The sequence below is a fragment of the Sminthopsis crassicaudata genome, chromosome 1 (genome assembly GCF_048593235.1).
Source record: "Sminthopsis crassicaudata isolate SCR6 chromosome 1, ASM4859323v1, whole genome shotgun sequence".
NCBI classification, from domain to species: Eukaryota; Metazoa; Chordata; class Mammalia; order Dasyuromorphia; family Dasyuridae; genus Sminthopsis; species Sminthopsis crassicaudata.
This window is the reverse complement of record NC_133617.1, coordinates 549,627,363-549,651,830: the sequence shown is the minus strand read 5'-3', so window position 1 is coordinate 549,651,830 and position 24,468 is coordinate 549,627,363. Positions and strand designations below refer to the sequence as shown.

General features: G+C 35.7%; 1 protein-coding gene across 1 annotated transcript in view; it reads right to left on the bottom strand.

Moving 5' to 3' along the window:
• ST8SIA4 (ST8 alpha-N-acetyl-neuraminide alpha-2,8-sialyltransferase 4) overlaps positions 1-24,468 on the bottom strand; it is a 142,710-nt gene that overhangs the window by 12,886 nt on the left and 105,356 nt on the right. The window lies entirely within an intron of this gene.

Here is a 24,468-nt window from a genome sequence, read left to right as displayed (position 1 = left end):
TTCTCGGTATATAAATGTTATTTTATACTAACTGAGGAAGGGCTCAATTTAGGGATTTACAAGCTTTCATTGTTTTCAAAGTGATCTGATTCAGGATAATTCACTGCCATCCTAACTGAAGCTCTGCATATTCCTGAGATTTAAGTTTAAGCAAGATGTCTGTGGGCTTGCCCTGGTTGGAACTCTAGTAAATTGCTACTGTACCCAACTACTATCAACCAGATGGAGAAAATCTGCTGATTTCTTTTAGTCTTGGAGCTATGGTTATCCTATGGTTATTCCTATGGTTATCGAGCTTCAGACCTCAATGGAAGATGGAACAGAGACCCTAGGCTTAGAATCACAAAATTGCTACTTATTTCTGAATTTGCTCCTGTGTAATAAAAATGTTACCATTCCTTATCCTGTAATGTCACTCTCATCACAGCTCCTCTCTTCAATCTGCCCTAGATTTCTGACCCAGAGCTGGTAGTGAGTATCAAAGCTCTGGCTGGCACCTGTTCCTACAGTCTGAACAAGGTCAGACTCTTTTGTGCTAGATTTAGGACTTTCTCTTCCTTCAACGCATTGGCTTGATTCTCTTTCAGTCTCTGTGGTAGAATTTTCCATAGAGCCTTCTTCATGTCTAGACTGTTTACTGACTTTCATTTGTCTCCCTGAGCTGACCTGAGCTAGAAAAAAAATCAGTTTGCTTTTCTTGAACTGCTCAATAAGGACATGATCTGGAACATTTTGTAAATCTGTATGAAGCAGAAGGGAAAAGCCAGATGTGTTTCTTTCTGCTAGTCTACCTTGTTGGCTCTGATCTCTTGGAATTTAGGATGAAGACTAGCTGTGTCATTTACCACCTGGATAACCTTGGGCAAAGTCAAAATCTCCTTCAGCCTCAATTTCTTTTCTGTAAAATGAGGGGGGTGGATCTTTAAAGTACCTTGAAATTCTAGATCTCTTTCTTTCCTAGAGGCTGCTAGCTGACACAGTAGATAGTGTTCTGGGCCTGCAGTCAGAAAGACTTCAAATTAAGCCTTAAATAATGACTAGCTATATGACCTTCCAGGTAATCACCTTTTTTTCTCTTTCTGTCTCAATTTCCTTAATTGTAAAATGGTGATAACAAAGCTTTCATGAGGATCAAATGAGATAATTGTAAAGTACTTAGCACAGTGACTGGCATATAACAGATGCTCAATAAATACTTATTCTCTTCCATCCATTCCATTCCATCCTTTTTCCTAGCTTTGACACAAGCCCAAATTATCTAAAATAGAATAATTTGTGTGGGAGAGATCAGCAGCTTGCTTCTGGGGCAAGAGATTTTGCTCTCCTTTTTCAAATGGATGTGTAGTTAAAATAGTTGTATCCTTAAAACTACTAGAATGGGATAGTTATCATGCTTAATTTCCAGTGGCATCCAGGGCAAAGTTCTTGGTTCACCCAGATCATAGGTACTGTGTATTAAATTGGGTCAAAGGAGAGATTATTTTTCATCTTCCTTTCATGGCCTTATGGCTTCAATAAATAGGTTTTGGTATTCGGTTGTCTTTCTGAATTCTAGGAGCAGGTAGTAGAGTCCCTGGATCAAAGAGTTTAAACCATGGTGACCTTGGAGCCAAAATTATAGGCTAGTTGTTGCTGTGAGCCCAGCAGGGAAATGCTTAGAAGCCAGTGCATTGGGGCACGAGCCCAGGAAGATTGAAGTGGAAAATTTTGGATTTAGAATTTGGTGGGCCTATTCTGTATAGGAACTGAGTTAAGTTGTGAACCTAATTCTACTCCTTTTCACAGAGACTGATATGTCACAGATGGTAGTATGCCTTTCTCCAGGTTTTTGGAAAGGAATATTTGTATATTTATTTTATTCTTGCTATACTATTTATATAAAAATTTTTTGTTAAAAAAAAGCTAATCTGTTAAATGTTAAACAAACTGGGATAATGAGAACCCTTAAAATTTCGGGAACAATTGTTGGGAGTCAAAGGCAGGAACTGGACTCTTCCCAGATTTCTAAGGGTACCAGATAACACTAAAGAAAGAATAGAAATGTAGCAAATTTTATTCTGAGGCAGTGGGGTTGGGGCTGTCACTGTTAACCCTATGAAAAAAAAGAAAAAGCCCTTCATAGCACCTTAGCATCTTGAAACTATGACCTTGGCAGTCATCTCTCCCCCTAGGACAGACTACATTTAGTTTCTTTGTTTCTTTGTTTGTTTGTTTTTATTTTTAAACTTGAAAGAAGCCACTTGAAAGAAAGTGGTGTGGTAAATAGGCCTTGGTTAATCAGGGAATGTGAAAAGATCTCAGTTATATAATCCCACAAAGGACACCTCTATGCACAAAGCTAGTAAGCTAGAAGGCTCAAGAGCAGGTCTCCTGAGCATGGATCTTCATGCTTCTTTAACTATCCATACTCAGTCTCTGAATAGCCTTGTGGACTCTGTCTAAATTTTGAGAAACATTAAGAGGCATCAATAATCATCAAAATCATCAATTCTGCCTTGTGCTTTAGCTGAATAAAGATTCCCCCCAGTTTAGTTTCTTCTAAGGTTTTCAAAATTACAAAAGTTTCCAAAATATAAATCTCATAATTGCTTACACTGTCTTTACATACACTTTTTTACATAGTATATTTCAATTTTTGCTTTCCTAAATGACCTTAATTGATTCTCTATATTTAGGTTAGACATATTTTGATATATATCCATTAATAAACTTCTCTAAAAATGTTTTCACATAAGAAGTGGAATTAATAATCCTTCAACATGCATTTTTTAGAAGAAAAGTAACCAAAAATTTCAGCATTCTATAAAGCCTACAACTAAGTTGTTACGATAACTGGAAATCTTCCAGTTTTTACTTAAAATAAATCTTTAAGTTGCCAAGCCTTTATTTGCTGGCTTTCATACAGTCCAAGAATAGACCAAGTTATGCACACTCTGCTATTACCCTGATTTCTATTCCTATGTTCCTGCTTGAGAGTTGACTACATATTCTGATGTGGGAAAATATTGCTTCTCCTTTGAAACTAAAGTCTTAAATAAGTCCCAATTTCCAAATGACTCACCAAAACAAAAGTGGCTGGAAAATGGAAGAACCATGCTTTACGCACTCTGTTAATGATACACATCAGATCCAACTAAAACATTCCTAGGCTGGTGGTGACAGTGGTAAACCCAGCTGGGAATCTGATAGTTACTCAGAAAAATTCATGATACAATCTAGAGATGACTTATTCATTCCTCCCAGATACACCACAGTTCAGTGAGAGGATTAAGTTAAATTTCAATTATTCGTGCATTTATGGAATAAAGAATGTCAGCCATATGGAAAGGTCTAGGTCATTGCCCCCTTTCCATATTGTGGTTCATTTTTTTGCTAATCTTCTACTACTTCCAACTGTGTCATCTCTTAGGCAGAGAAGTTCTTCCTATTCTTCTGTACAGCTTCCATCTCTAGGACTGAGGATGGGGGATAAGAAGGTAGAGGGCATGTTCCAGAGGAAGAAGGAAGAATTTTATGAATAATCCTCCCAGAGAGCAACTTTTCCTCTTAGTTCTTTGGCCTATGGCTTCTCTGGAACCCTCAATCTCAAAATAAATAAATAAATAAATAAATAAAAATTAAAAAAAAAAACAAAAACAAACTCAAAGTCACTGTAGCTCTGTTAGGTCCCATTTATGAGTCTACTACAAAGGGGGTATCTCTGACTCACAATAGCAAGAACTGGTTACCTCATCTTTCGGTAAGACTTATGTACTCTTCATTGAGATATGTGTCAACATATGCTGAGGCTGAGGCTTTTGCCCTTAGTTCTTTTGATAAGATGCCAATGAGCATATCCATCCCAATTCAAAGATGGTTTTTTAGAAGCAGCAGTAGGTACAACATTTGCCTTGGAATCAAGAGGAACTGAGACTGACACTCACTAGCTGTGTGACCCTGGGCAAGTCCCTTAATTCTTATCTCCTCCCTTACCTTCCAGGAGAAAATCCTTTTTTTTTCCTTGTTCTTTGGGAATTCCACACTTTTCCTATAAAGTTTATTAAATTCTTTGATCTAAAACCCTATAATATGAGAAATGGCTCTATTAAAATGAATCCAACTCAAGTATTACTTCCTTCAAGAGGGTTTACTGGTTCCTTAATATTTCCTTTCCACTAGACATAACACAGACAAATTATATTTATCTGTGAGCCTATTATATACAACTCAATGGAAGCTACGTTGAAGATAGTGACCATCTCACTTATGAATTTATTTTCCCAATACTTGCCATAGTACATGGCATCTAGAAGGTATTTATGAAATTGATACCGATGAAAAATCTGGGAAAAATACTAAGAAAATACTGACACTTATGTAAGCATATTTTCACTTTTTAACTCCATATTCTTTTATCTTCATTCATATCTGAAAGACAGCCTAATATAGTAAATAACGTTCTGCTTTTGATAATCACTGGTGATTCTGGGCAATTCACTTAACCTCTCACACTATTACTCTAAGATCATCTACTAACCTATATAGGGCAAAAGTCTAGACTTAGAATTTTATTGATATGATGATCTTCTAGTGGAAAGAATTGCCTCTACTTATGTAGGTCCTCACCTTCTCTGTAACATAGAATCTAAGACATTGTCTGGGAGCACTGAGAGGGTTAGTGATTTGTAGTAATACAGCCTATATGGGTCAAGAACAGGAGTATGGGACTCATATTTTCCTGGCTCTAGGGTTATCCTTCCAGGCACTCATCATCATTAATAGGATTCAAACTTTCTTTTCCATGTGTGAAATTTTCTCACAAACAACTGAAGAACAAATTCATCTCTGGTTTCTTAGGCCACTTGGGTATACTTAAAATATACTCTGGCTATCATCTTTATTGGCAGAGGAAGTTCTCACTCTAAGGATACTTATATCCTTATATTGCCTAAACTCTGAATAAAAATTGCATCTTCCCAAAAGTATTTACACTCAAATAGAAATCTGCTTCTTTCATATTATAGCTTGGTCTTAACATGTCAGTTTCCTTAGAATAAACCAATTATGACAAGGGCAGTCATCCAATTCACTGAAGAACTGTGAGAACTAATAATTCTATCTTCAAGAAGTGAAAATACTATTTTAAACTCTGTGGTAAGCCTTCACATTAAAATATGGGAGGGGTACAAATAAAAATTGTGGAAGCTTATAATCTATGAGAAAAGTAGATAAAATTAATTTTTATATAATAACCTATTTTTTAAACCTTGAACTCATTTCACAGTGGGTTTTGTTAGGAACATCTCTTCCAGCTCTTGACTCATGACTCTATGGAGAAATCTCATAGAATGTTGAGCTGAAAGACAATCTAGTTTAGCCAATTATTTTCACAGAGAAGGAAACTGAGATACAGATATGTTAAGTGTCTTCCCTAAGACAATATGGACAATAAGAAGAAAAGACAGGATTTGAAAATAACTAAATTTAGAGTGCAACACTTACCATGTTCAAAGAAGTATATTAGACATGAAAGATTGAGGAAGGAGAAGACTACTTGCTAGAAGCCAGGCTATATATTTCATTCACATTCACGTTCACATATATTTCATTTGATTCTCACAACAACCATATGGGTAGGTTCTACCATCATCCCAATTTTACAGTTGAGGAAAATGATATAGCTAAAGGTTAAATGATTTCCCCAGAGTTTCACAGCTAGTAAGTGTCTGAGACTGAATTTGAACTCAGATCTTCCTGATTCCAGGTCCAGTGTTTTATCCACTATATCAACTTACATTTCATGTAAGCTTTGTTTGGATTTGAGTTTGGGTTACTTAACCCATCTTTTAGTTTCAAAATTGTTGTTCTTCTCTTTGACCTAATTCTTGGCTATGAAAAATAGCTATGGAATTCAGTTTACATTTAGAAAGTTCATATTTAGATATCCAATTTAGAGTACAGTATTTTTTAACATCTGTTTTAAAAGACATTTAAATTCACATACAAATCTCACTGGTGCTGTGCATCCTTCAGGAAAATAGTATACACATCTGTGTCTAGAGATTCACTTGGATAATAGCTTTACTGACAACATACTTAATGTCCTCATCTTGATAGGTTATGTTCAACATGTGACATTCTGAATGACCATGAACTTTCCCACAGTGGTGAGCTCTATCCTTGTAAGATTCCCTTCCTGATTCTGAGCACAGGTTGCAAGTGTGCTCATATGTCATTTTAAATAAAACGTAACTAACTTTTTCTATGTAGCTACTATTTAACTAGGTACCTAGTGCATAGGATAGTAGTCCTCCTTTCAGTTCTTCTTCAAGAAAGATTTGTGATATTTCATTGTGGCACTCATTCCCTAATGTCCTCTGCATTTGTTGAAGGGCCCACATTTGATAAGCAGTAATGACCAACTTAAGTTTCAGATGCTTACTTGCTCACTTTTACATGCAGGTAAACATGTCTGTGCTTTTTTCCCTTCCTTTCCCCCCTGCCATGATTAAATAAATTGGAAATAAACTGTGACAGAGGGAAATAAGTAGCTCTTCATCATATAATAAATTGATAGCAAGTATAGGAAGAACTCTTTGGAGTTTAACTATTGATCACTGGCCCCTTGTGGCTCCCTGAAAGAGATAATTTACTTTTTGTATATGCTACTGTGTTCCACAACTACGTTTTTATTTGCTTTGATTTATTGCCAATCTGGTCCCACACTAACATGGAAAAACAGTAATAAATGAAAATATTCTGACATCCAGGGCTTTACAATGTATGTACTCATTGTGCTGGAAGAAAAGTTTGCAGTTTACATACTCATACAATTTATAGAAATAACTTCATGCTATCCCATATAATATTCATTTAAAACATTTGTCACAATTTTAACCCTTCTACTTTATATTCCTTTTCTCTTCCCTGAAACCTCAGGAAGGACTGACTCATAATAGAACTTAAACCTTTCATACCAGTAACATGAAGTTAACGTTTATATTATTAAACAAAACAAAATCAGTTTTATTTTTATAAATGTCCTTTCCTGACACCTGGGAGAGTCCCTTCATTCTGATCTTTCTCCAAGCACTTCAGAAAACACCCATGGTTGCACATATGCTATATTACATACTTTTAAAAATATACTGGAGTAGTTGGAGAATGACTGTAGCTCTATCTTAGTATTTTGTAAGATTCTTTAAAAATGTATATAGATGTCAGATAGATATATACATATACAAGTATATATACATACATCTTTAAACATATCTAACAATAGAAATGTAACAATTTTATGATATTTTAAATTATTTAATATATTTACTACAAAAAACTTCAGTAAGGAGTCCAGTTAAAAGGGATCTGCTAGATGTTTTAGAGAATACTGATGGACTGGCATCAAGAGAGAAGGATTCTAATTCCAACTCTGCTCCTGAGTATTTAGGATATGAATTCAATAATGAAAAAAGTGCTTAATGACAAGTGGCTTAAATCCAAATGGAGAAATAAATAAGTAAATATAAAAGCATATGCAGAATAAATATAAATAAATATACAGTAGATGGGCAGAGAAAGTACTAGCATATGACGGATCAATAAAGTTCTAAACTCCTGAACTATGTTTTTAAGTAAGAGAGAGATTCTATGTAGCATAGGTGAGAAGAAAGTACATTCCAGGCATAGGGAATAACTAGTTTGAAAGTAAAAAGACAAGAGATGGTGAATCTTGTGTGAGGAAAAGGATTTTCCCAGACAGTTTGCCTAGATCATGGCACAAAAAGGAGAGTAATTTTCACTGATGCTACAAATACACTTTGGGGCAAGGTTTTGAAGGATTTTAAAAAGAAATATGAATATATATTTCTTGTCCTACAGGCAAGAGAGAGTCAATGCAGTTGAATGACATGAGATCTGAACTTAAAGAAAAATGCTGTTTTATGGTAATAGCATTGAGAATGGACTACAATGAGTAGTTAGTAAGCCACTCAAATACTTTAAGGGAGATGTGATGAGGGCTGAAATCAAAGTGGTGGCTGTATGATTGTCAGATGCAAGAGATGTGAAGATAGAAATATCAAGATAGGAAAATCAATGAGATATAAAAAGAGAAGGAACAAAGATAATATTGAGATGACAAACCTGGTAGACTGGAAGGATGGCACTGCCATTGAGAGAAAGAGGGAAATATGTCAGAGGAGTGAGTTTTGGGGTCTTTGGCAAAAATAATAACTTCTATTTGGACAGTATGAGCTTTTGATGAATCTGGGAAACCTATCTGTAAGTGTCTAATAGACAATTTGCAGAAGGAAGAATGAAAATTAGGGGGCAATTCAGTTTGGATATCTGGATTTGCAAAGAGGTGGCAGTAAAATCCATGGAAACTGAAGAGAGAAACTGATGAGAGAGAGGGAAAGAAGGGGGTTGAAAGACAGACATAGAGAGAAAGATATGGGGAAAGAAGGAGGAAAGGAGAGAAAAAGAGGGGAAAGATAAGATGAAAAAGAGATGGGGCTAGGACAGAGTCTACATAAAAAAAATCATAGTTAACACACATTACATGAACTGATAAGGGATGCATAGAGAGAAAAAAGGAGAGTTAAATGACAGTAGTTTCAGAAAGAAAGAAAAAAAAACAGAAGAGACTAAGTATTTAGGAGAAGAATTAGCTAATAAGATCAAACATGGGTTTTGAGTGACAGAACCCATAAATATTTGGATTGTAACAAGTTTCTAGCAGAAGAAAAAAATTTGGAAGAATGTCAGAAAAGGTCTGTTTCAATTGAACATGGGAAGGAAGGGATGGGAGTAGGGAGGCACAGGCAGGGAACCAGGGTGGTTGGCACAGGGAATATACCAGGAGGCTTTAACTACTCTGTTCTGATTAGAAGCCAGTAGATCAGCAAATTAATCATGACATCCAACAGAAATACAAAAAGCAAATAGTGAGCCTTTGAACCCTTCGAAAAACACAGTTCTTGACCACTCCTATCCAGCATAGGAAGGAAGTCAGCAGCACCAACCTAGGGCAGCATAAATCTCCTGTTGCCTATGGTGGAAGCTTGGGACAATATCATCTTTGTCCTAACAGCAGACCTCAACTTTTAAAAAATGAGTAAAAATTAAAAAGAATGACCATAGATAGTGTTTATGGAGAAAGGAACAGACCTCAAACACACAAAAAGGAAATGGTCTCCAGATGGTGCGCCAAAGAATGATATGAGTTGGTCCCCATCTCACAAGACTATCTTGGAAGAATTCAAAATGAATCCTAAAAGAGAGTCAGAAGAAAAATTGGAACATGAAATGAGAATTTTGTAAGAGTGTTTGGAAAAGGCAACACATAAATTATTTGAAGAAAACTCCTTTAAAATAGATTTGATGAAATGGAAAAATCATATAACTCCTTACAAAATAGATTTGAAAAATAAACCGATTCATTGAAAAACAGAATTTGTGAAATGGGGGGGAAAATCCAATGAACAAAATACATCATTTAAAAGTTAGATTGGCCAAATCAAAAAAGAGATGAAAAAGCTAACTGAAGAAAATAATTCATTAAAACTAGAATTAAACTCATGGAAATGAATAACTTAATCAAACTCCAAGAATCAGTCAAACAAAACCAAAAAAAAAAAAAATTAAAAATAGAAGAAAATGTAGAATACCTCATTGGAAAAACAACTAATCTGGAAAATAGATCCAGAAGAAATAATCTAAGAATTATTGGACTACATGAAAATCATGATGGAAAAAAAAAAAAAAAAAAAGACTCAGTCATTATCCATTAAGGGACAGATCAATTCTTTGAGAGCTTTGACAGCTGAGAATCATAACATCTGAAAGAGTTGCAAGGCAGCTTTCACAGTATTGTGAACTGAAAATGAGATAAACTAGAGGCGGGGGAAGATGAGAGAGGTTAGTCAATGCAACAGCCTCTGTCAGAGAGGTAAGAGAACAGCAATTGCCTCTCGGTCTCCTTGTATCATCCTTTCACAAGAGAAAATCCATTCTGGGTTGGATCTCCAGCAGCCACTGTCATAGCAGCCAGGTGACTCCATGTATTCCAATAGCTCTCCAGTATATTCCAACATATGGCACCTGAATGTGGAGTAAGAGTTACAAGAAGAACCAGGACTGTTCATGAGAAGGATCCTTCTAGAGTTAAGGAAGAAGAACCCCTGTAAGACTTTTTTAGTCAGTATAATTAAATGCGGCAACACATCAAAGGGCAGAGCCAGGAGACTGAGGAGAGACTTAAATGCCTGTCTGACTATAGTTCTCTTATCAGTTTGACAGTTTGCCCTGATCAACACCTGCTACCTTCATCCAGAAGTGATAAAACTGCTTGCATTTCTCTGTGTGAGGACCATGCTGTGGGAGGAAAATAAAAGCAAAAAACAAAAAACGGGGAATTGTTAAGGGACAGATCAATTCTCCAAGAGCCTCCCCAGCTGAGAATCATAACATCTGAAGGAGTTGAAAGGTAGCCTTTGCTGACATAGGTGTTGTGGACTGGGAATGAAATAACTTGGAGGCAGAGGGAAAAGGAGAGAGGTCAGACAATCCAACGGCCTCTCAGTCAGAGAGGTCAGAGAACAACAACTGCCTCTCAGTCTCCTTGTATCATCCTCTCACAAGAGGAGATCCATTCTGGGTTGGATCTCCAATAGCCACTGTCAGGTGGCTCCCATGTATTCCATCAACTCTCCCGTGTATTCCAACAATTATCTTTCAGGAAATCATCAAAGAAAACTGTACTGATGTCCTAGAATCAAAGGGTAAAATAGTCATTGAAAGAATTTACCAATTACCTCCTGAAAGAGATCCCAAAATTAAAATCCCAGAGAATATCATAGTTAAAATTCAGAATCAAGGAGATCAAGGAGAAAATATTGCAAACAGCCAGAAGGAAACAATTCAAATATTGAGGAGCCACAACCAGGATTACCCAGAACCTTATAGCTTTCACTTTAAAGGACTGAAAGTCCTGTAATCTGATATTGCAAAAGGCAAAAGAACTTGTATTGCAGGCAAGAATCAACTATAAAGCAAAATTAAACATTATCTTTTAAAGGAAAAGATGGATGCTCAATGAAACAAGTGAATTTAATTTATTTCTGATGAAAACACCAGACATGAACAGAATATTTGGTCTTCAAGTACAGAACTCAAGAGAAACATAAAAAAGGTAAAAGAAAAGAAAAAACAAACTTTCTTTTAAAAGTTAAAAAGTTTACATCCTTATATTGGAAGATATTATGTTTAACTTTTGAAAACTATCTTTGTTATGGGTATATTTAAGGAATGTAGGCATAATTTGATTTTATTATGATGATATGAAAAATAAACTAGAGGTGGAAAGGTAATTGTACTGAAAGAAGAGGAAAACAGAGATAAAATGGGTTAAATTATATCTCATGAACAGGCAAAAAAAAACCCTATTATAATTGAGGGAAAGAAGGGAAAGGGATGAGCATTGTGTGATTCTTACTCTCATCAGATTTGGCTCAAAGAAAGAATATCAGACATATTTAGCCTCACACAGAAACTTGCCTTACCTTATAGGAAAGTAAGACTGGAAAAGGGAAAGAAAAGAGAGAGACTAAGAGAGAAGGACAGAAGTAGAAGGGGAAAAGTATAAGAAATGAGGGAAGGACTATAAAAGGGGAAGGCTCTTTGAGAGAGGTAGAAGTTAGAAGCAAAATATTGGAGAGAAGAAAAAGGGGAAAGGAAAGAGAAAAGAACAACTTGGGGAAATCAAGATGGCAGTAAATACAGTTAATAATTTTAACTATGAATGTAAATGGGATAAATTTTCCCATATTACAAAAGTGGACAGCAGACTGCATTAAAAGGCAGACTTATATAACATGTTGTTTAGAAGAAACACATTTAAAGCAGAGTGATATATTCAAAGTAAAGGTCAAAGGTTGGAGCAGAATCTATTATGCTTCAGCTGAAGTAAAACAAACAAACACAATAGCAAGGGTAGTGAATCTGATCTCAGATTAACTAAAAGCAAAAATAGATCTAATTAAAAGAGATAAGGAAAGAAACTACATCTTACTAAATAAAGGGCACCATAGATAATGAAGTAATCTCAAAATTAAATATTTATGCATCAAGTGATATATCATCCAAATTCATGGAAGAGCAATTAAGACAGTTACAAGAAGCAATAGATGACAAAACTATACTAGTGAGGGAACTCAACCTTGCTCTCTCAGAACCAGATAAATTGAACTAGAAAATAAGAAAGAAGTTAAGGAGGTAAGTAGAATTCTAGAAAAATTAGTTATGATAGACCTTTGGAGAAAATTGAATGGAGAGAGAAATGAATATACTTTTTTTTTTTTGATAGCACATGGGACCTATACAAAAATTGACCATATATTAGGGCATAAAATCCTCAAAATCAAATGCAGAAAGAAATAGTAAGTACATTTTTTTCAGATCATAGCAAAATAAAAATTGCATGCAATAAAAGGCCAGGGGAAAATAGACCAAAAATTAATTGGAATCTAAGTAATCTAATCCTAAAGAATGAGTGGTTGAAACAACAAATCATAGACACAATTAATAATTTCATCCAAGATAATGACAATAAGGAGACAACATACAAAAATTTAGGGGATGCAGGCAAAGTAGTTCTTAGGGGGAGTTTATTTCTCTAGATGCTTACTTGCATAAAACAGAGAAAGAGAAGATCGATGATTTGGTCATGCAACTAAAAAAAAACTTAAAAAAAAACTAGAAAAAAAAATAAAAAAAAAACCAACGAAATACTAAAATGTAAAGTAATAAGCTATTGAATTAACACCCCAAAGTGAGAGTTGTTTTTATGAAAAAAAAATAAATTAGATAAACCTTTACTTAATTTCATTAGAAAAAGGAAAGAAGAAAATCAAATTATTAGTATCACAAATGAAAAGGGAGAACTTTCCACCAAACTTTCCACCAATGAAGAGGATAGTAGAGCAATAAGTAGGAATTATTTTGTTCCACTGTAGGGCAATAAATATGATCATCTAAGTGAGATGAAGTGATACTTACAAAAATGTAGATTGTCCAGATTAATAGAAGAGGAAATACATTATTTGAATCGTTCCATTTTAGAAAAACAAATTGAAGAACCTATTAATCAACTCCCTAAAAAAAAAAAAAAATTCCAGGGACAGATGGATTTAAATGTAAATTCTAGAAAACATTTAAAGGATAATTAATTTCAATATTATGCAAATAATTTGGAAAAATGAGGGGAAATTTAGTCCTACCAAATTCCTTTTATGATGCAAATATAATGCTGATACCTAAATCAGGTATGCACAAAACAGAAAGAAAAGAACATTTTATCTAATAAATATTGATTTAAAAATCTTAAATAAAATATTAGCAAAGAGATTACAGCACGTTATCTCCATGATAATACACCATGACCAAGAATTATTTATATCAGGATTGTAGGGCTGGTTCAATATTAGGAAAACTATTGGCATAATTAATTACATCAAGACCCAAACTAACAAAAATCATATGATTATCTCAATAGGTGCAGAAAAAAACATTTGACAAACTCCAATACCTATTTCTATTAAAAACTAGAGAGTATAGGAATAATTGATGTGAGTATCATCTATTTAAAACCATCAACACAGCATCATCAAACACAGCAACTGGAATCATTCCCAATAAGATCAAGGGTAAAACAACGAGGCCTGCTATCACCATTACTATTCAATATTCATTAGTAATATTAGCTTTGTTAATAAGAGAATAACAAGATATTAAAGATCAGGGGAGAAACAAGGTGGTCCACTATCACCATTACTATTCAATATTGCATTAGAAATGTTAACTTTGGCAATAAGAGAATAACAAGACATTAAAGAACATAGAGTAGGTAATGAAACCAAATTATCACTCTTTACAGATGATATGAGGTATACTTAGAGAATCCTAGAGAATCAACTTAAAAGCTAGTAGAAACAATTCATAACTTTAGCAGAGTTGCAGTATAAAAAATAAATTCACATAAATCATCAGCATTTTTATATGTTATCAAAAAGTCTGGCAGGAAGAGATACAAAGAGAAATTCCAGTTAAAATAACTGTAGATAATATAAAATATTTGGGAGTCTACCTGCCAAGGTAAAGGTCAGGATCTATATGAACACAATTACACAGTACTTTCCACACAAATAATCAGATAAAATCAATTAGAAAATATCAAGTACTAATGGGTAAGCCAAGCTAATATAATAAAAATAACAATAGTACCTAAATTTATGTATTCGGTACCAAACCAATTAAACTCCCAAGAAATTATTTTATTGATCTAGAAAAAATAATAGCAAAGTCCATCTGGAAGAAGAAAGGGTCAAGAATTTCAAAAGAATTAATGAAAAAATGCAAATGAAGGTGGTCTACCTGTGCCAAACCTAAAGCTGTATTACAAAGTAACTCTCATCAAAATCATTTGGTACTGGCTAAGAAATAGAGTAGTTGATCAGTGGAATAGGATAGGTTCATAGGACAAAATAGTCATTAAACTCATTTTTGACAAACCCAAAGACTTCATGTTTGCAGATAAAAAGTCATTATTTGACAAAAACTGTTGGGAAAATTGGAAATTAGTGTGGCAGAAACTACACATTAACCCACACCTAACACCATATACAAAAATAAGGTCTAAATTGATTCATAATTTAGACATAAATAGTGATATTAGCAAATGAGAAAAACAAAAGATAGTTTTGCCTCTCAGATCTATGGAGAAGAAAGGAATTTGTGGCCAAAGAACTGGAGTTAAAAAGGTTTTGTACAAACAAAATTAATGTAGATAAGATTAGAAGGGATTAGAAGCAGAACAAGGAGATCATTATACAGGATAACAACAAGACTAGATGTTCAATTCTGATGAATATGGCTCTCTTTAACAATGAAATGATTTAAATCAGTTCTAATGGTCTTTTGATGAAGAGAGCCATCTGCAGGCAGAGACAGCACCATGGGAATTGAGTGTAGATCACAATATAGTATTTTTACTTTTTGTTGCTATTTGTTTGCATTTTTTTCTTTGTCATTTTCCCCTTTTTCGTCTGATTTTACTCGTACAGCATGATCATCATGGAAATATGTATAGAAGAATTTCACATGTTTAACATATATTGGATTGCTTGCCACTTAGGGCAGGGAGTGGAGGAAAATGAGGGAAAAATTTGGAGCACAAGGTTTTGGAAGGGTGAATGTTGAAAATTATGCATGTGTTTTCAAAGTAAAAAGCTTTAATAAAAAAAAAAAGCGTTGAGGAGTTAGAGCAGATAAAGTGGCTTCAGTAAGCCTAGGCAGCTAAATGGCCCAGTGAATAGAGAGCTAGTCCTGACATCAGGAAAATATGAGCTTAAATTTAGCTTAGATATTTACTAGCTGTATGATTCTAAGAAAGTAACTTAATTTCCATCTAATAAATTTTCTCAATTGGAAAAAGAAGGGATCAAATAGCATCAGGGCTATTACAAGGATCAAATGTGATATTTGTAAAGTGCTTAACAGTTATCTGGCCCATAATAGGCATAATATAAAAAACTTATTCCCTCCCCTAAATTATTATTTCTAAAAGTTGTTTGAAAAAGGAAGGTGGAATAATAGAACTCTAGAGCTTGAGGATAGATAAACTTTAGTGAGAGATTTCATTTTGTTTTTAAAGGATGGGGCAACATGGAAAAAAAAAGTGGTAGAGAAGGAGATTGAAAGTAATATGAAAAAAAAAAAAAAACTTGTAGATAAGGAAATACTGAAAAAATATATACAAAAGAGCAATGATTGTGATTATAAGCTATAAACAACTCATGAACTGATGGAGTCAGAATCAATTGTAGAGGGTTGGTTTTGGCAAACAGAGGGACATCTCATTTTCTGAGACTAAGGAAAGAAGAGATTGGATGATGAATTAAGGAGTTAGGAGATGAAGAAGAGAGAAGTTCACATCAGTGTTTCTAATAAAGTATGAGATGAGATCCTCAGATGAAAAAGTTTAAGAGGTATAGGAAGCTTGAGGAGAAAAGACTACTGGATTATTTTCTCTAAAGAGGAAAATAGGAAATAAGATGAGAAATAAGGAAGGGATAATATGATTGACTGATTGAAGTTGGATAACAAATTTATAATGTATCCAATAAGCATATTATTATGACTGTTCAATTCTATTCAACAACAAATGAATAGGAGTAGAATATGTAAATGGTGAAATTAATCCAAAGCTGAGATTTGGTAAGAAATGACTAATTAGCAGAAAATACAGTGGTATATTTGAGAGTATGAGATCTTGTATATGAGAGTATGGAGAGTGTTTGAATTGACTAGAGTAAATATTAGATAGAAAGTAAAGTCAGAGCAGAAATAATGGTCTGAAAAAATAATGAGGAATGGAGGGAGTGCAGGATCTCAATTAGGGTGAAAAAGAGATTGTGTTCAAATAAAGGAAAGTTAAAGTAGATGACTTTCACATGGCACCCAAAATGTAATTGGGGTTGAAGGAAGAAGTAAGTTGTAGAATATGAGTAAATTAAAGATTTGAAAGGTTAGTGAGTTTGAGGGGAAAGAAAGAGGAAAAAGGGGAAAGCAAATACTTTAATGGCATGAAAATTATCCAGGGGCATAAACAGAGTAATTGTAGCCCTTCCTGTTACTAAAAACAGATCTAGTGACATTCTTATTTTCCATCTCTTGAATTAGTCTTACTTTCAATCTTTATTTTCAGTCTTTTCAGTTAAAACTTTGTTTGGTGTTCTGTTTTGCCATTAAAAAAAAATAAATAAAAGAAAGAAAGAAATGGGTGAGGCAAAGCCAAGGTGGCAGAGTAAAAGCAGGAATTTGCCTAATCCCTCTCCCAAACTGCTCCAAATTCCTTTAAATAATGACTCTATACAAATGTTAGAGCAGTAGAACACCCAAAAGACAGAGTAGAACATTTTCCACCTTGAGCAGGGGCACTTAAGGCATTCCCCATCTCCTGACCTTCCTCCCTCAATTTTGCGTTAGAAGGAAGAGAGGAGGAGGAGTGGGAAGGGCAGTGACATCATCAGCACCACCCATGCAGCAGCTTTGTCCACCTTATATGACACAATTACAAAAGGCATTAGTTAAAGCTAAAGAGATAGGACAGGATACATCCGATCTGAGAATAGAAGCATATCACGTAATTGAAGAGTTTGACTCCAAGTCAAGCAAGGAGAAGACACACTCCTTTTAATCTGGAAACTATCAAAGATCTGAAAAAGGCTTGCACTCTTTATGGGTCTACATTGTTTTATGTTAAGATGGTATTAGAGAATTTAGCTTATGAAATTTTAACCCCATAGTGATTGGAAATCTATATCAAAGACATGTTTAGAACCTGGACAAAACATGCTGTGGCTTTCTGAGTATAGTGAACTCTGTAGAATACAATCCCAACGAAATAGGCAACCTGGAGTTAATATACCTGTGATCAACTAACAGGTGTAGGTCTTATCAAAGATTAATTACCCTTTGGCAGCATATGAGCAAATTGCTTCTGCTGCTATCAAAGCATGGCGCACCCTGCTAGAAAGGCATGATGGAGAGGAAGCCTTCATGCAAATAGCACAAGGGCCAAATGAACCCTTTGCTGATTTTGTGGGATGTCTGCAGACAGCTGTCATATGAACTATTGGTGAAAATGTAGCAACAGAAATTATAAGACAACTTGCTAAAGAAAATGCAAATGAGGTTTGCAGAAGAATTATAACAGGACTCCTTTAGAGGAAATTATAAGATACTATGCCTCAGTGGGCACAAATACCTTTTATACCCAGGCTATGATGGAGACTTTTCAAGATCTGAACATGGGAAGACAGGGTCCCTTTTGGCAAGGGACTTCCAGAGACACTAGTTAATGATTTTAATGTGGTAAAGTAGGGCATCTGAAAGTTCAACTTTGGCATAAAAATAGAATGAAAAACAGGTAAGAGAACAAGACCCCAAACCCCATGTCCAAAATGCAACAAAAGCTTCCACTAGGCAGCAGAATGTAGATTGACTACAATCTACAGGGAAATGGGAAGTGGAGCTTGGCTCCAGGGCCCTAGGAAAAATCCACTTGGGACATGATGGTAGCAGATGTTACACCCAGAGAGTCTTTAGAAGTTCAGTACTCAGACATGACCAATCAACTGAGAAGCAACCTGATGGGGGAAAGAGATTGCAATTGGGAAGAATAGAGTTGTATGCAGCTAGAACTATTGAGAGATCCCCTGGAGAGGTTAAATCTGTCCCTGTCCAGCCTATAGATCTTTTGCCTCCAAGCATAGTAGGCTTGACCATTTCACCTGCTGAGAGTGCTTACAAAACAGTGTCCATCCATACACTGATGTGGGAAACGGGGAAGGTGTAGCTAATATCCCAATCACTAATACATGTAGATAATGTGTGACTTATTACCAAGGAGAAGTAGCATTAGGTTTATTTATATACACTCCTGATAGGCAATTTGGTGATATTTATCCAGATTCCTGGAACAGAATCCAGGAATATTCTGGACTACAAGCTGTTATAGCTGATCTTCCTATGCTCACTATCTATGTAAAAGCATACCATTGAAAGGGTGGATAGACAGGGTGCAGATTGTAGTCATTAGAAATGCCAATTGGCCCAGTCATTTCCTAAAGATTATGGAATTTTTCACCTATATGTCTGGTGTAGGAGGAGCAATAGCAACAGAAGTTAGTGCTACCCCTTTGAGATGGACATTTGAAGATGAAACATGAGTTTTTGCTCCTTTTGTAGTTAAAAAAATATCTATCAATCTATGGGGAAGTGACATCTTAAAACAGTTAGCATTACAGTTGAGTACTTCGGCTTTCTAGGCAGGGCTGCTATTGAAGGCCTGCCTGTACTCTCACCTGTTCCCATTCAATGAAAAAATGATACACCACTGTGGATAGAATAGTGGCTCATAGCAAGTGATAAAATTCAGGTCTTATTAGATATAGTACAGGAGCAACTTGACCGAGGACACTTACAATCTTCTCTAAGTCCTTGGAATTCCCCAGTATTTGTTGTAAGAAAGAAATCTGGAAAATGGAGGATATCGAGTGATTTAAGAAAGGTAAATGAACAGATGAAAACTCTGGGAACTCTTCAGCGTGGACTTACATCTCCTACTCAACTGCCTAGAAAATAGCCTCTTTGGGTTATAGACATTAAAGACTGTTTCTATTCTATCCCTCTAGATAAGGAGGATATGAAAAGATTTGCCTTTTCAGTGCCAAGCGTTAATTTAGCTGAGCCTTATAAAAGATATGAATGGACAGTTTTGCCACAGGGAATGAAAAATAGCCCTACTATGTGTTAAATGTATGTTGCTGCTGCCCTTACTCCAGTAAGAAAAGCATTTCCAAAAGTTATGTTGTAACATTACATGGATGATATATTGGGATGTGTACCTGAGGAGCAAATGTTAGAAGCATGTCTACAAAAGACCATATCAACAAATTGCATATAGCTCCAGAGATAATTCAAAGGCATGTTCCTTTTCAGTATTTAGGATATGAAGTCTACCCTAAGGTGCTTACAGTACAAAAAGCTTTCCTTAAGAACAGAGAAGTTGAAAATCTTAAATGACTTTCAGAAATTGATAGGAGATATCTAATGGATTCATCCAGTGTTAAGCTTAACTTCCTATCAATTACAACAATTATATGACATTTTAAGGGGAGACAGTGCTTTAAACATGTCAGCTTACAAATGGAGCTCAAGAGGCTTTGAGAGAAGTTAAACTGGCTTTATTCAATGTGGTTCAGAAACCCTTAGAAATATCAGTTTTTACTACACAAGAGGCACCCACAGCAGTACTTCATCAAGGAGACAGTATGATAGAGTGGGTGACCCTCCCAGCAAAACCAGACAAAAGTCTTACTCCTTACTCAGTGCTTGTGGCTAGAATTTTATTAAAAATCATTAATGAAGTAGCACAATTATCTGGGACTTATTCCAGATAATTATCCCAGATACCTGACAAGATACCCACCTTTTATACCAATGCACAAATTAATATATGCTGTGAAATCATTCCAGAGTGGCAAATTTTATTGGCCACAGCTCCAAATTTTACACATGGGACTTCATTAAGATTACCCAGCTATTATTATAAATAGCAATAGATTTTTGAAGAAAAGGTTTCTAAAGGTTCTCTTAAAGGACCAACTATCTTTACAAATGTATCCAAACATAACATTTGTGCAGCATACTTTCATGACTTAACTATAAAGAGAGTAGTCAAAACTCTTTTCTAGTTCACTCAGCAGAATGAATTATATGCAATCATGCTAGCTCTTAATTATTAGAAATAGAGGAATGTCCCCAACATGTGCCAGTTTATGGAAGAATAAAAGAAAGAAGTGAATAGGAATTTATCAGGATGCGAAGATTTGGAGTAATTATGTTTTCTACTAGTGGAAGAATATGCATTGATGAGATGTTGAATCCATTAATGTATATAACTATTCTTTTAAAATAAGTGGTTTGATTAAGTTTAACAAATTCAACAAGAGAAGCAAGAGAAACTCTATTCACTGTGTCACTTAGCTGCCTCATTATTGAGCTTCAGCTTCTGCTGAAATCATATGTAAGCTTCCCCTTACACATTAAAGATAAAACAATCACAGATGCCATTGAGAGTTAGAGCTTCCAGGAAGAAAGAAGTAATATTGTCTGTGTAATCTCCCATGGTGAAGACTACATTCAGACCAGCGCATTCAGTTCTAGGAAGCTCAAGAAATGCAGTTATAAGGTAGATAAAATTCAAGAGAGAGTAATCGGGATGATGAGGTATCTTGACTCTGTATGTCATTTGAACATTATTTGAAGTACCAGAGATATTAGCCTCAAGAAGAAAAAGATCAGGCAACTCATATAAGGATATAAACAGCTGTCATTTGGAAGAGAGGTAAAAGTTTTTCTGATAGTGTCCAAAGGCAGAACAAGGAAAGATGGTATTATAAAGAGGCAAATATGACTTTATGTAAAGAAGAAATTCCCAACAATCACAGCTATGCAAAAGAGAAATTGATTGCTTTGTTATATAATTGCTTTCCTTTATTGAAAAGGTTATATGACAATTTCTTAGGTCTAGTATAATGGGATTATAGGTTGAATTAGATGACTCTTTGGATACTTCTACCTCTAAAATTTCAAGATTTTGTGAAAAAAAATTTTTTTTGTTCCTTACCTCACCCAGGCTAGAAGTGCATGAACAATGCATGAGCCTGACATCACTGCTGATCAGCATGAGAGCAATCTAGGCCAGTTAACACCTCCTTAGGTGGCCTGAGAGCTTTTTACTTCTGAGAAGTCATCATATTCATGCCAGACTTTATAAAAAGTTCTTCCTCAGCTTAAAATTCCCCTACTCTAGTGACCCAATAGTTTCAGAATTCTAGGTATCAGAATATGTAGGCATGTGTCACATTCAGCCAATATTGATTTTAATAACCTATGGGGGTGGTGGTGGTCAAAGAGAAGTATGTCCCTCTGAAATAGGAATATTAAAAAAATGGACATTTCATGTTAGGATTACTAAGTGAGAACTGAGGTTGTCTGGACAGTGACAAGGTGAGAATTCAGGTTTTCTGGACAATTACAAGGTGAGAACTCAGGTTGACTTGATAGAGGGGGCAAGCTCATTGGCTGGGGTGGTTCTTCCCAGAAGCCCTTGCATTATCCCACGCCCATTCTCTGGGAGAATAAAAGAGAGGACTCTCAGAGAAAGAAGAGGACTCTCTGCATTACATCAGGCCTGACGGGGCTCTCTGCAGGAAGGGAAGTCACTTCTAAGGACAAGAGTTAACAGCAACTGCCTGGAGACAACGGTTCACTACAGGAAGAAGAATCTGACGGAGAGATTTGAGTAGACACAGCAGATCTCTTCCCAGAGAGCGATCCAGCAGCTTCTAGAGACGACAGCTCACTACAATTGGCGTCCACACGTGGGGCAAGGACTTTTGCTTATCCTGACAAGAGGAGCTAGACCAGACCTTCGCAATTTGGTGCCCGAACAGGGACAGACACGGTCCTGATTCCAGTGGAAAAGCTTCCGATCCAGATCTCAGTCTCTCTGACCCAGAACCGTGAGTAACAAGGAAACTTCGTTAAAGATTAAGTGAGCGTGCTAATAGATAAATAAGGAACTTAACTTGTTAAGGGCTAAACCAGGAATCTCTTATAGTGAAATGGGGCAAACACCTTCTGTTCAAGGAAAATGTTTAGAGAGCATCATCAAGGTTATGAAAAGCCAAGGCTTGATTATAATTTTAGAGGAGATTACTGAACTTTTAAGAACTGTGAAGGTCATATGTCCTTCTTTTTCTCTGGAAGAAGAATTGGATCCAGATGAATGGGAATTAGTAGGAAAGCAATTAGGTGAACACTACAATTCCAGGCCAAACTCAATTTCCAAAGATACAATTCATATATACAATGTAATCCAATTGGCTTTAAACAATGTTATTCTAAAGGAAGGGATGAAGGAGCAAAATGGGGAGGTGTCAACTAAACTAGGTGAAAAGGATGAATCAGATAACAATGAAGTTAAGTACAATTCTGAGCAACAGCAACAGGAGCACCTCCCATCTCCTCCCTCAATTAACCCTTCAGGGGTGGAGCAAGAAGGAGGAGAGGAAGAGGCAGAAACACAAACAGAATTGCCTGTGAAGAAGCCTAAGCCTATGACAAGATTAGAAAAAGCATTGGTTAAAGCTAAGAGAGAAGGACAGGATATAAGTGATTTTATACATGCATATCCTGTGATTGAAAATACTGACTCTGTAGGTAAAAAAAGGAGAAGATATGCACCTTTAGATTTGAATAAAATTAAGGATTTGAAAAAAGGTTGTACCCTTTATGGGGCTACATCAGCTTATGTCAAAATGTTACTAGATGGTTTGTCTTATGAAGTCCTAACCCCGAATGATTGGAAATCCATAGCAAGGACATGTCTGGAACCTGGAGAAAATTTATTATGGCTTGCGGAATTTCATGAATTATGTAAAATTCAAGTCAGATGCAATTCGGAAATAGGAGTTAACACACAATTCACTTTTGAGCACTTAGCTGGTGAACGTCAGTATGGAGAGAATTCGGAACAGATTCATTATACCATGACAATATATGAACAAATTGCTAAGGCTGCAATAAAAGCTTGGGGTGTCCTTCCTGGACAGAAAGATCGTGGAGAGGCTTTCACTAAAATACAGCAAGGTCCCAATGAACCTTTTGCAGATTTTGTGGGACGTTTGCAAACTGCTGTCAAAAGAACTATTGGAGAAAATGCAGCTACAGAAATAATGACCAGACATCTGGCTAAGGAAAATGCCAACGAGATTTGCAAAAGAATTATATGGGGATTAGACAAAGATGCTCCTTTAGAGGAGATCATAAGACGCTGTGCTACAGTGGGAACAAATGCTTTTTACACCCGGATAATGATGAACATGGAAAGACAGGGTCCCTCCTGGCAAGGGACTTCTAGAGAAACTCGGCGATGTTTTCAATGTGGAAAAATTGGGCATTTAAGAGCTCAGTGTAGGTATGGAGATACAGTGAGAAGACAGGGTGAAAGAAGACCTAAAACCCCATGTCCAAAATGCAACAGAGGACTCCATTGGGCATCAGAGTGTAGAATAATTCAGGGAAATGGGATGAGGGACCCAGATCCAGGGCCCCAGGCAAAAAAGACTTGGGGCATGATGGCAGCTGATGTTACACCCAAAGAGCCTTTAGAAGGCCAGGACTCTGATTTAATCAAGCAGAAGAAAAGCAATCACATGGCAGAAAGGGATTACCCAATCAGTCAACCAAAAGGCAATCAGATTGCAAAAATGGATTACACTTGGGGAGAATACAGGCCTTTTAAACCAACAGGGCTGTGTCCAGTGCAAACAATTCCAATGTAATTGCCAGATGATGAGAAGAGATTTAGAAAGTGGTAAATAGAAGGTAATTAGATAGGTTAAATGCCTGGGAGAGAGGGTTTGCTTGTATTTCTTCAGCAGGAGAAGGAATCAGATGGGTGCCAACGAGTCATATTCGCCTTGTCCATCAGAGAGAGACAGAAAAAGAGAAAGACCTCAAAATAAAGGAGAAGATCTAAGAAACATTTGACACTGAAAGAGCATGGATAATAAGAAGACTGTTAAAGAACTTTAAAACCAGCAGGAATCATTGGACTTCCTCACACAAGATGAGACTAATGGACAATGGACTTATGGACATTTATAAATTTTCAATTTATGATTGTTATATACTTCTAGAATGTGTTATGTTACTATGTTACTATATGCTTATGTAATTATCTGTAATACTTCCCATGTTTCAAGGTCATTTATGTAATTATCTGTAATACTTCCCATATTGATGGATTTATGTTTCAAAGTCATGACTGTCCTATGTTCTAAATCAAAAGAAAGGGGG